A 12,842-nucleotide genomic window follows, 5' to 3' on the forward strand; every position below is an offset into this window, starting at 1 on the left:
TTACGTTACATTTGAGATCTCACAACACCGCTCCCGGGTGGGCTCGAACCACCAACCTTTCGATTGACAGTCAAACGCGCTTCCATGGCTCAATGGTTAGCGCGTTCGGCTGTTAAGCGAAAGGTTGGTGGTTCGAGCCCATCCGGGAGCGGTGTTGTGAGATCTCAGATGTAACTTAAAAAGTCAAAGTTTTTCCACAATACCTGACGACCATTTAATTTTTGGGCTTCTTTGGCTCCATGGTTAGCGCGTTCGGATGTTAAACAAAAGGTTGGTGGTTCGGGCCCACCCGGGTGCGGTGTTGTGAAGTTTCAAATGTAACGTAAAAAGCCAAAGTTTTTCCACAATACCTGACGACCATTTATTTTCTGAGCTTCCATGGCTCAATGGTTAGCGCGTTCGGCTGTTAACCGAAAGGTTGGTGGTTCGAGCCCACCCGGGAGTGGTGTTGTGAGATCTCAAATGTAACGTCAAAATTCAAAGGTTTTCCACAATACCTGACGAACATATAACTTTTGGGCTTCCGTTGCGCAATGGTTAGCGCGTTCAGCTGTTAAGAGAAAGGTTGGTGGTTCGAGCCCACTCGGGAGCGGTGTTGTGAGATCTCAAATGTAACGTAAAAATCCAAAGTTTTTCCACAATACCTGACGAACATTTAATTTTTGGGGCTTCCGTTGCGCAATGGTTAGCGCGTTTAGCTGTTAAAAGAAAGGATGGTGGTTCAAGCACACTCGGGAGCGGTGTTGTGAGATCTCAAATGTAACGTAAAAATCCAAAGTTTTTCCACAATACCTGACGGCCATTTATTTTCTGAGCTTCCATGGCTCAATGGTTAGCGCGTTCGACTGTCAATCGAAAGGTTGGTGGTTCGAGCCCATCTTGGAGCGGTGTTGTGAGATCTCAGATGTAACGTAAAAAGTCAAAGTTTTTCCTCAATACCTGACGGCCATTTAATTTTTGGGCTTCTTTGGCTCCATGGTTAGCGCGTTCGGATGTTAAAGAAAAGGTTGGTGGTTCAGGCCCACCCGGGTGCGGTGTTGTGAAGTTTCAAATGTAACGTAAAAAGCCAAAGTCTTTCCACAATACCTGACGACCATTTCATTCCTGAGCTTCCTTGGCTCCATGGTTAGCGCGTTCGGATGTTAACCGAAAGGTTGGTGGTTCGATTCCACCCGGGTGCGGTGTTGTGAAGTTTCAAATGTAACGTAAAAAACCAAAGTTTTTCCACAATACCTGACGACCATTTACTTTTTGGGCTTCCGTGGCGCAATGGTTAGCACGTTCGGCTGTTAACCGAAAGGTTGGTGGTTCGAGCCCACTCGGCAGCGGTGTTGTGAGATCTCAAATGTAACGTAAAAATTAAAAAATTTTTCCACAATACCTGACGAACATTTAATTTTTGGGCTTCCGTCGCGCAATGGTTAGCGCGTTCAGCTGTTAAAAAAAAGGTTGGTGGTTCGGGCCCAACCGGGTGCGGTGTTGTGAAGTTTCAAATGTAACGTAAAAAGCCAAAGTTTTTCCACAATACCTGACGACCATTTATTTTCTGAGCTTCCATGGCTCAATGGTTAGCGCGTTCGGCTGTTAACTGAAAGGTTGGTGGTTCGAGCCCACCCGGGAGCGGTGTTGTGAGATCTCAAATGTAACGTAAAAATTCAAAGTTTTTCCACAATACCTGACAAACATATAATTTTTGGGCTTCCGTTGCGCAATGGTTAGCGCGTTCAGCTGTTAAGTGAAAGGTTGGTGGTTCGAGCCCACTCGGGATTGGTGTTGTGAGATCTCAAATGTAACGTAAAAATCCAAAGATTTTCCACAATACCTGACGAACATTTAATTTTTGGGGCATCCGTTGCGCAATGGTTAGCGCGTTCAGCTGTTAAAAGAAAGGATGGTGGTTCGAGCACACTCGGGAGCGGTGTTGTGAGATCTCAAATGTAACGTAAAAATCCAAAGTTTTTCCACAATACCTGACGGCCATTTATTTTCTGAGCTTCCATGGCTCAATGGTTAGCGCGTTCAACTGTCAATCGAAAGGTTGGTGGTTCGAGCCCATCCGGGAGCGGTGTTGTGAGATCTCAGATGTAACGTAAAAATCCAAAGTTTTTCCACAATACCTGACGAACATTTAATTTTTGGGCTTCCGTGTTGCAATGGTTAGCGCGTTCAGCTGTTAATCGAAAGGTTGGTATTTCGAGCCCACCCGGGAGCGGTGTTGTGAGATCTCTGATGTAACGTAAAAAGCCAAAGTTTTTCCACAATACCTGACGACCATTTCATTTTTGAGCTTCTTTGGCTCCATGGTTAGCGCGTTCGGATGTTCAACAAAAGGTTGGTGGTTCGGGCCCACCCGGGTGCGGTGTTGTGAAGTTTCAAATGTAACGTAAAAAGCCAAAGTTTTTCCACAAAACCTGACGAACATTTAATTTTTCGTCTTCCGTTTCGAATTGGTTAGCGCGTTCGGCTGTTAACCGAAAGTTTGATGGTTCGAGCCCAACCGGGAGCGGTGTTGTGAGATCTCAGATGTAACGTAAAACGTCAAAGTTTTTCCACAATACCTGACGACCATATCATTTTCGGGCTTCCGTGGCGCAATGGTTAGCGCGTTCGGCTGTTAACCGAAAGGTTGGTGGTTCGAGCCCATCCGGGTGCGGTGTTGTAAGGTCCCAGATGTGACGTAAAAACTCAAAGTTTTTCCACAATACCTGACGACCATTTCATTTTTGAGCTTCTTTGGCTCCATGGTAAGCGCGTTCGGATGTTCAACAAAAGGTTGGTGGTTCGGGCCCACCCGGGTGCGGTGTTGTGAAGTTTCAAATGTAACGTAAAAAGCCAAAGTTTTTCCACAATACCTGACGAACATTTAATTTTTCGTCTTCCGTTTCGCAATGGTTAGCGCGTTCGGCTGTTAACCGAAAGTTTGGTGGTTCGAGCCCACCCGGGAGCGGTGTTGTGAGATCTCAAATGTAACGTAAAAATCCAAAATTTTTCCACAATACCTGACGAACATTTAATTTTTGGGCTTCCGTTGCGCAATGGTCAGCGCGTTCGGCTGTTAATTTCTGAGCTTCCATGGCTCAATGGTTAGCGTGTTCGACTGTTAACCAATAGGTTGGTGGTTCGAGCCAACCCGGTACCGGTGTTGTGGGATCTCAAATGTAACGAAAAAGCCAAAGCTTTTCCACAATACCTGATGACCATTTAATTTTTGGGCTTCCGTGGCGCAATGGTTAGCGCGTTCGGCTCTTAACCGAAAGGTTGGTGGTTCGAGCCCATCCGGGAGCGGTGTTGTGAGGTCTCAGATTTGACGTAAAAAGTCAAGGTTTTACCACAATACCAACGACCAATTAATATTTTGGCTTCCGTGGCGCAATGGTTAGCGCGATCAGCTGTTATTCAAAAGACTGGTGGTTTGAACCCTCCCGGGAGCGGTGTTGTGAGGTCTCAGATGTAACGTAAAATGTCAGAGTTTTTCCACAATACCTGACGAAAATTTAATTTTTGGGCTTCCGTGGCGCAATGGTTAGCGGTTCAGCTGTTAACCGAAAGGTGGGTGGTACGAGCCCACCCGGGAGTGGTGTTGTGAGGTCTCAGATGTAACGTAAAAAGTCAGAGTTTTTCCACAATACCTGACGAACATTTAATTTTTGTTCTTCCGTGGCGCAATGGTTAGCGCGTTCAGCTGTTAACTGAAATTTTGGTGGTTCGAGCCCACCCGGGAGAGGTGATGTGGGGTCTCAGATGTAGCGTACAAACTCAAAACTTTTCCACAATACGTGATAACCGTTTAATTTCTGAGCTTCCATGGCTCAATGGTTAGCGTGTTCGAATGTTAACCAAGAGGTTGGTGGTTCGAGCCCACCCGGTACCGGTGTTGTGGGATCTCAAATGTAACGTAAAAAGCCAAAGTTTTTCCACAATACCTGACGACCATATTATTTTTGGGCTTCCGTGGCGCAATAGTTAGCGGTTCAGCTGTTAACCGAAAGGTTGGTGGTTCGAGCCCACCCGGGAGTGGTGTTGTGGGGTCTCAGATGTAACGTAAAAAGTCAGAGTTTTTCCACAATACCTGACGAAGATTTAATTTTTGTTCTTCCGTGGCGCAATGGTTAGCGCGTTCAGCTTTTAACTGAAATTTTGGTGGTTCGAGCCCACCCGGGAGAGGTGTTGTGGGGTCTCAGATGTAGCGTAAAAATTCAAAACTTTTCCACAATACGTGATAACCAGTTATTTTCTGAGCTTCCGTGGCTCAATGGTTAGCGCGTTCGGCTGTTAACCAATAGGTTGGTGGTTCGAGCCCATCCGGTACCGGTGTTGTGGGATCTCAAATGTAACGTAAAAAGCCAAAGTTTTTCCACAATACCTGACGACCATATTATTTTTGGGCTTCCGTGGCGCAATGGTTAGCGCGGTTGGCTGTTAACCGAAAGGTTGGTGGTTCGAGCCCATCCGGGAGCGGTGTTGTGAGGTCTCAGATTTGACGTAAAAAGTCAAGGTTTTTCCACTATACCTGACGACCATTTAATTTTTGGGCTTCCGTGGCGCAATGGTTAGCGCGTTCAGCTGTTAACTGAAATTTTGGTGGTTCGAGCCCACCCGGGAGAGGTGATGTGGGGTCTCAGATGTAGCGTACAAACTCAAAACTTTTCCACAATACGTGATAACCGTTTAATTTCTGAGCTTCCATGGCTCAATGGTTAGCGTGTTCGAATGTTAACCAAGAGGTTTAAGGTTCGAGCCCACCCGGTACCGGTGTTGTGGGATCTCAAATGTAACGTAAAAAGCCAAAGTTTTTCCACAATACCTGACGACCATATTTTTTTGGGCTTCCTTGGCGCAATGGTTAGCGCGGTTGGCTTTTAACCGAAAGGTTGGTGGTCCGAGCCCATCCGGGAGCGGTGTTGTGAGGTCTCAGATTTGACGTAAAAAGCCAAAGTTTTTCCACAATACCTGACGACCATTTAATTTTTGGGCTTCCGTGGCGCAATAGTTAGCGCGTTCGGCTGTTAACCGAAAGGTTGGTGGTTCGAGCCCACCCGGGAGCGGTGTTGTGAGGTCTCAGATGTAACGTAAAAAGTCAGAGTTTTTCCACAATACCTGACGAACATTTAATTTTTGGGCTTCCGTGGCGCAATGGTTAGCGCGATCAGCTGTTATTCAAAAGACTGGTGGTTTGAACCCTCCCGGGAGCGGTGTTGTGAGGTCTCAGATGTAACGTAAAATGTCAGAGTTTTTCCACAATACATGACGAAAATTTAATTTTTGGGCTTCCGTGGCGCAATAGTTAGCGGTTCAGCTGTTAACCGAAAGGTTGGTGGTTCGAGCCCACCCGGGAGTGGTGTTGTGGGGTCTCAGATGAAGCGTAAAAATTCAAAACTTTTCCACAATACGTGATAACCATTTAATTTCTGAGCTACCGTGGCTCAATGGTTAGCGCGTTCGGCTGTTAACCAATAGGTTGGTGGTTCGAGCCCACCCGGGAGCGCTGTTGTGTGGTCTCAGATGTAACGTAAAAATCCAAATTTTTTCCACAATACCTGACGAACATTTAATTTTTGGGCTTCTGTTGCGCAATGGTTAGCGTGTTCGGCTGTCAACTGAAAGGTTGGTGGTTCGAGCCCACCCGGGAGCGGTGTTGTGAGGTCTCAGATGTAACGTAAAAAGTCAGAGTTTTTCCACAATACCTGACGAAGATTTAATTTTTGTTCTTCCGTGGCGCAATGGTTAGCGCGTTCAGCTTTTAACTGAAATTTTGGTGGTTCGAGCCCACCCGGGAGAGGTGTTGTGGGGTCTCAGATGTAGCGTAAAAATTCAAAATTTTCCACAATACGTGATAACCATTTATTTTCTGAGCTTCCGTGGCTCAATGGTTAGCGCGTTCGGCTGTTAACCAATAGGTTGGTGGTTCGAGCCCATCCGGTACCGGTGTTGTGGGATCTCAAATGTAACGTAAAAAGCCAAAGTTTTTCCACAATACCTGACGACCATATTATTTTTGGGCTTCCGTGGCGCAATGGTTAGCGCGGTTGGCTGTTAACCGAAAGGTTGGTGGTTCGAGCCCATCCGGGAGCGGTGTTGTGAGGTCTCAGATTTGACGTAAAAAGTCAAGGTTTTTCCACTATACCTGACGACCATTTAATTTTTGGGCTTCCGTGGCGCAATGGTTAGCGCGGTCAGCTGTTATTCAAAAGACTGGTGGTTTGAACCCTCCCGGGAGCGATGTTGAGAGGTCTCAGATGTAACGTAAAATGTCAGAGTTTTTACACAATAACTGACGAACATTTAATTTTTGGGCTTCCGTGGCGCAATGGTTAGCGCGTTCAGCTGTTAACCGAAACGTTGGTGGTTCCAGCCCACCCGGGAAAGGTGTTGTGGGGTCTCAGATGTAGCGTAAAAATTCAAAACTTTTCCACAATACGTGATAACCGTTTAATTTCTGAGCTTCCATGGCTCAATGGTTAGCGAGTTCGACTGTTAACCAATAGGTTGGTGGTTCGAGCCAACCCGGTACCGGTGTTGTGGGATCTCAAATGTAACGCAAAAAGCCAAAGTTTTTCCACAAAACCTGACGACCATTTAATTTTTGGGCTTCCGTGGCGCAATGGTTAGCGCGTTCGGCTGTTAACCGAAAGGTTGGTGGTTCGAGCCCATCCGGGAGCGGTGTTGTGAGGTCTCAGATTTGACGTAAAAAGTCAAGGTTTTACCACAATACCAACGACCAATTAATTTTTGGGCTTCCGTGGCGCAATGGTTAGCGCGATCAGCTGTTATTCAAAAGACTGGTGGTTTGAACCCTCCCAAGAGCGGTGTTGTGAGGTCTCAGATGTAACGTAAAATGTCAGAGTTTTTCCACAATACCTGACGAAAATTTAATTTTTGGGCTTCCGTGGCGCAATGGTTAGCGGTTCAGCTGTTAACCGAAAGGTTGGTGGTTCGAGCCCACCCGGGTGTGGTGTTGTGGGGTCTCAGATGTAGCGTAAAAATTCAAAACCTTTCCACAATACGTGATAACCATTTAATTTCTGAGCTTCCGTGGCTCAATGGTTAGCGCGTTCGGCTGTTAACCAATAGGTTGGTGGTTCGAGCCCACCCGGGAGAGGTGTTGTGGAGTCTCAGATGTAGCGTAAAAATTCAAAACTTTTCCACAATACGTGATAACCGTTTAATTTCTGAGCTTCCATGGCTCAATGGTTAGCGTGTTCGGATGTTAACCAAAAGGTTGGTGGTTCGAGCCCACCCGGGGGGGGGTGTTGTGGGGTCTCAGACGTAGCGTAAAAAGTCAAAACTTTTCCACAATACGTGACAACCATTTCATTTCTGAGCTTCCGTGGCTCAATGGTTAGCGCGTTCGGCTGTTAACCAATAGGTTGGCGGTTCGAGCCCACCCGGGAGCGGTGTTGTGAGGTCTCAGATGTAACGTAAAAAGTCAGAGTTTTTCCACAATACCTGACGAACATTTAATTTTTGTTCTTCCGTGGCGCAATGGTTAGCGCGTTCAGCTGTTAACTGAAATTTTGGTGGTTCGAGCCCACCCGGGAGAGGTGTTGTGGGGTCTCAGATGTAGCGTAAAAATTCAAAACTTTTCCACAATACGTGATAACCATTTAATTTCTGAGCTTTTGTGGCTCAATGGTTAGCGCGTTCGGCTGTTAACCAATAGGTTGGTGGTTCGAGCCCACCCGGGAGCGTTATTGTGACGTCTCATATGTAACGTAAAAATCCAGAGTTTTTCTACAATACCTGACGAACATTTAATTTTTGTTCTTCCGTGGCGCAATGGTTAGCGCGTTCAGCTGTTAACTGAAATTTTGGTGGTTCGAGCCCACCCGGGAGAGGTGTTGTGGGGTCTCAGATGTAGCGTAAAAATTCAAAACTTTTCCACAATACGTGATAACCATTTAATTTCTGAGCTTTTGTGGCTCAATGGTTAGCGCGTTCGGCTGTTAACCAATAGGTTGGTGGTTCGAGCCCACCCGGGAGCGTTATTGTGACGTCTCATATGTAACGTAAAAATCCAGAGTTTTTCTACAATACCTGACGAACATTTAATTTTTGTTCTTCCGTGGCGCAATGGTTAGCGCGTTCAGCTGTTAACTGAAATTTTGGTGGTTCGAGCCCACCCAGGAGAGGTGTTGTGGGGTCTCAGATGTAGCGTAAAAATTCAAAACTTTTCCACAATACGTGATAACCATTTAATTTCTGAGCTTCCGTGGCCCAATGGTTAGCGCGTTCGGCTGTTAACCAATAGGTTGGTGGTTCGAGCCCACCCGGTACCGGTGTTGTGGGATCTCAAATGTAACGTAAAAAGCCAAAGTTTTTCCACAATACCTGACGACCATATTATTTTTGGGCTTCCGTGGCGCAATGGTTAGCGCGGTTGGCTGTTAACCGAAAGGTTGGTGGTTCGAGGCAATCCGGGAGCGGTGTTGTGAGGTCTCAGATTTGACGTAAAAAGTCAAGGTTTTACCACAATACCAACGACCAATTAATTTTTGGGCTTCCGTGGCGCAATGGTTAGCGCGATCAGCTGTTATTCAAAAGACTGGTGGTTTGAACCCTCCCGGGAGCGGTGTTGTGAGGTCTCAGATGTAACGTAAAATGTCAGAGTTTTTCCACAATACCTGACGAAAATTTAATTTTTGTTCTTCCGTGGCGCAATGGTTAGCGCGTTCAGCTGTTAACTGAAAGGTTGGTGGTTCGAGCCCACCTGGGAGAGGTGTTGTGGAGTCTCAGATGTAGCGTAAAAATTCAAAACTTTTCCACAATACGTGATAACCGTTTAATTTCTGAGCTTCCATGGCTCAATGGTTAGCGTGTTCGGATGTTAACCAAAAGGTTGGTGGTTCGAGCCCACCCGGGAGGGGGGGGGTGTTGTGGGGTCTCAGACGTAGCGTAAAAAGTCAAAACTTTTCCACAATACGTGACAACCATTTAATTTCTGAGCTTCCGTGGCTCAATGGTTAGCGCGTTCGGCTGTTAACCAATAGGTTGGTGGTTCGAGCCCACCCGGGAGGGGTGTTGTGGGATCTCAAATGAAACGTAAAAACCAAAGTTTTTCCACAATGCCTGACGACCATTTAATTTTTGGGCTTCCGTGGCGCAATAGTTAGCGCGTTCGGCTGTTAACCGAAAGGTTGGTGGTTCTAGCCCACCCGGGAGCGGTGTTGTGAGGTCTCAGATGTAACGTAAAAAGTCAGAGTTTTTCCACAATACCTGACGAACATTTAATTTTTGTTCTTACGTGGCGCAATGGTTAGCGCGTTCAACTGTTAACTGAAATTTTGGTGGTTCGAGCCCACCCGGGAGAGGTGTTGTGGGGTCTCAGATGTAGCGTAAAAATTCAAAACTTTTCCACAATACGTGATAACCATTTAATTTCTGAGCTTCCGTGGCTCAATGGTTAGCGCGTTCGGCTGTTAACCAATAGGTTGGTGGTTCGAGCCCACCCGGGAGCGTTATTGTGACGTCTCATATGTAACGTAAAAATCCAGAGTTTTTCTACAATACCTGACGAACATTTAATTTTTGGGCTTCTGTTGCGCAATGGTTAGCGCGTTCGGCTGTTAACCGAAAGGTTGGTGGTTCGAGCCCACCCGGGAGCGGTGTTGTGAGGTCTCAGATGTAACGTAAAAAGTCAGATTTTTTCCACAATACCTGACGAACATTTAATTTTTGTTCTTCCGTGGCGCAATGGTTAGCGCGTTCAGCTGTTAACTGAAATTTTGGTGGTTCGAGCCCACCCAGGAGAGGTGTTGTGGGGTCTCAGATGTAGCGTAAAAATTCAAAACTTTTCCACAATACGTGATAACCATTTAATTTCTGAGCTCCGTGGCTCAATGGTTAGCGCGTTCGGCTGTTAACCAATAGGTTGGTGGTTCGAGCCCACCCGGTACCGGTGTTGTGGGATCTCAAATGTAACGTAAAAAGCCAAAGTTTTTCCACAATACCTGACGACCATTTAATTTTTGGGCTTCCGTGGCGCAATGGTTAGCGCGTTCGGCTGTTAACCGAAAGGTTGGTGGTTCGAGCCCATCCGGGAGCGGTGTTGTGAGGTCTCAGATTTGACGTAAAAAGTCAAGGTTTTACCACAATACCAACGACCAATTAATTTTTGGGCTTCCGTGGCGCAATGGTTAGCGCGATCAGCTGTTATTCAAAAGACTGGTGGTTTGAACCCTCCCGGGAGCGGTGTTGTGAGGTCTCAGATGTAACGTAAAATGTCAGAGTTTTTCCACAATACCTGACGAAAATTTAATTTTTGTTCTTCCGTGGCGCAATGGTTAGCGCGTTCAGCCGTTAACTGAAAGGTTGGTGGTTCGAGCCCACCTGGGAGAGGTGTTGTGGAGTCTCAGATGTAGCGTAAAAATTCAAAACTTTTCCACAATACGTGATAACCGTTTAATTTCTGAGCTTCCATGGCTCAATGGTTAGCGTGTTCGGATGTTAACCAAAATGTTGGTGGTTCGAGCCCACCCGGGAGGGGGGGGGTGTTGTGGGGTCTCAGACGTAGCGTAAAAAGTCAAAACCTTTCCACAATACGTGACACCATTCAATTTCTGAGCTTCCGTGGCTCAATGGTTAGCGCGTTCGGCTGTTAACCAATAGGTTGGTGGTTCGAGCCCACCCGGGAGGGGTGTTGTGGGATCTCAAATGAAACGTAAAAACCAGAGTTTTTCCAAAATACCTGACGAACATTTAATTTTTGTTCTTCCGTGGCGCAATGGTTAGCGCGTTCAGCTGTTAACTGAAATTTTGGTGGTTCGAGCCCACCCGGGAGAGGTGTTGTGGGGTCTCAGATGTAGCGTAAAAATTCAAAACTTTTCCACAATACGTGATAACCATTTAATTTCTGAGCTTCCGTGGCTCAATGGTTAGCGCGTTCGGCTGTTAACCAATAGGTTGGTGGTTCGAGCCCACCCGGGAGCGTTATTGTGACGTCTCATATGTAACGTAAAAATCCAGAGTTTTTCTACAATACCTGACGAACATTTAATTTTTGGGCTTCTGTTGCGCAATGGTTAGCGCGTTCGGCTGTTAACCGAAAGGTTGGTGGTTCGAGCCCATCCGGGAGCGGTGTTGTGAGGTCTCAGATTTAACGTAAAAAGTCAAGGTTTTACCACAATACCAACGACCAATTAATTTTTGGGCTTCCGTGGCGCAATGGTTAGCGCGATCAGCTGTTATTCAAAAGACTGGTGGTTTGAACCCTCCCGGGAGCGGTGTTGTGAGGTCTCAGATGTAACGTAAAATGTCAGAGTTTTTCCACAATACCTGAAGAACATTTAATTTTTGGGCTTCCGTGGCGCAATGGTTAGCGCGTTCAGCTGTTAACCGAAAGGTTGAAGGTTTTAGCTCACCCGGGAGCGGTGTTGTGGGATCTTAAATGTAACGTAAAAAGCCAAAGTTTTTGGACAATACCTGACGACCATTTAATTTCTGAGCTTCCTTGGCTCCATGGTTAGTGCGTTCGGCTGCTAGCCGAAAGGCTGGTGGTTCGAGCCCATCCGGGAGTGGTGTTGTGAGGTCTCAGATGTAACGTAAAATGTCAGTTTTTCCAAAATTTCTGACGAACATTTAATTTTTGGGCTTCCGTGGCGCAATGGTTAGCGCGTTCAGCTATTAACCGAAAGGTTCGTTTTTCGAGCCCACCCGGGAGAGGTGTTATGGGGTCTCAGATGTAGCGTAAAAATTCAAAACTTTTCCACAATACTTGATAACCATTTAATTTCTGAGCTTACGTGGCTCAATGGTTAGCGCGTTCGGCTGTTAATCAATAGGTTGGTGGTTCGAGCCCACCCGGTAGCGGTGTTGTGGGATCTCAAATGTAATGTAAAAAGCCAAAATCTTTCCACAATACCTGACGACCACTTAATTTTTGGGCTTCCGTGGCGCAATGATTAGCGCGTTCGGCTGTTAACCGAAAGGTTGGTGGTTCGAGCCCATCCGGGAGCGGTGTTGTGAGGCCTCAGATGTGACGTAAAAAGTCAAGGTTATTCCCTAACACCTGACGACCATATAATTTTTGGGCTTCCGTGGCGCGATTGTTAGCGCGTTCGGCTGTTAACCGAAAGGTTGGTGGTTCGAGCCTATCCGAGAGCGGTGTTGTGAGGTCTCAGATGTGATGTAAAAAGTCAAGGTTTTTCCACAATACCTGACGACCGTTTAATTTTTGGGCTTCCGTGGCGCAATGGTTAGCGCGTTCAGCTGTTATTCAAAAGATTGGTGGTTCGAGCCCACCCGGGAGCGGTGTTTTAAGATCTCAAATGAAACGTAAAAAGCCAAAGTTTTTCCACAATACTTGACAACCCTTTAATTTTTGGGCTTCCGTGGCGCGATAATTAGCGCGTTCGGCTGTTAACCGAAAGGTTGGTGGTTCGAGCCCATCCGGGAGCGGTGTTGTAAGGCCTCAGATGTGACGTAAAAAGTCAAAGTTTTTCCTTAATACCTGACGACCATTTAATTTTTGGGCTTCCGTGGCGCGATTGTTAGCGCGTTCGGCTGTTAACCGAAATGTTGGTGGTTCGAGCCCATCCGGGAGCAGTGTTGTGAGGTCTCAGATATGATGTAAAAAGTCAAAGTTTTTCCACAATACCTGACGACCATTTCATTTCTGAGCTTCCTTGACTCCATGGTTAGCGCGTTCGGATGTTAACCAAAAGGTTGGTGGTTCGAGCCCACCCGGGAGCGGTGTTGTGGAGTCTCAAATATAAAGTAAAAAGTCAAAACTTTTCCACAATACCTGACGACCATTTCACTCCTGAGCTTCCTTGGCTCCATGGTTAGCGCGTTCGGCTGTTAACCGAAAGGTTGGTGGTTCGAACCCATCCGTGAGCGGTGTTGTG

At 46.5% G+C, this 12,842-nt stretch overlaps 4 non-coding genes across 4 annotated transcripts; all 4 read left to right on the forward strand.

Moving 5' to 3' along the window:
- The first annotated feature begins 814 nt into the window (after nucleotides 1-814).
- Nucleotides 815-887, forward strand: TRNAD-GUC (transfer RNA aspartic acid (anticodon GUC)). The gene has a single exon. It is a non-coding gene; the product is annotated as a tRNA-Asp (tRNA).
- Nucleotides 888-1,992: 1,105 nt separating this feature from the next.
- Nucleotides 1,993-2,065, forward strand: TRNAD-GUC (transfer RNA aspartic acid (anticodon GUC)). Its single transcript has one exon. It is a non-coding gene; the product is annotated as a tRNA-Asp (tRNA).
- Nucleotides 2,066-3,212: 1,147 nt separating this feature from the next.
- On the forward strand, nucleotides 3,213-3,285 carry TRNAK-CUU (transfer RNA lysine (anticodon CUU)). Its single transcript has one exon. It is a non-coding gene; the product is annotated as a tRNA-Lys (tRNA).
- A 2,274-nt stretch (nucleotides 3,286-5,559) lies between these two features.
- On the forward strand, nucleotides 5,560-5,632 carry TRNAD-GUC (transfer RNA aspartic acid (anticodon GUC)). The gene has a single exon. It is a non-coding gene; the product is annotated as a tRNA-Asp (tRNA).
- Nucleotides 5,633-12,842: the final 7,210 nt, after the last annotated feature.

The sequence above is a fragment of the Phalangium opilio genome, unplaced genomic scaffold (genome assembly GCF_054372755.1).
Source record: "Phalangium opilio isolate 3A_F unplaced genomic scaffold, DU_Popi_V2 ptg000082l_1, whole genome shotgun sequence".
Classification (NCBI taxonomy): domain Eukaryota; kingdom Metazoa; phylum Arthropoda; class Arachnida; order Opiliones; family Phalangiidae; genus Phalangium; species Phalangium opilio.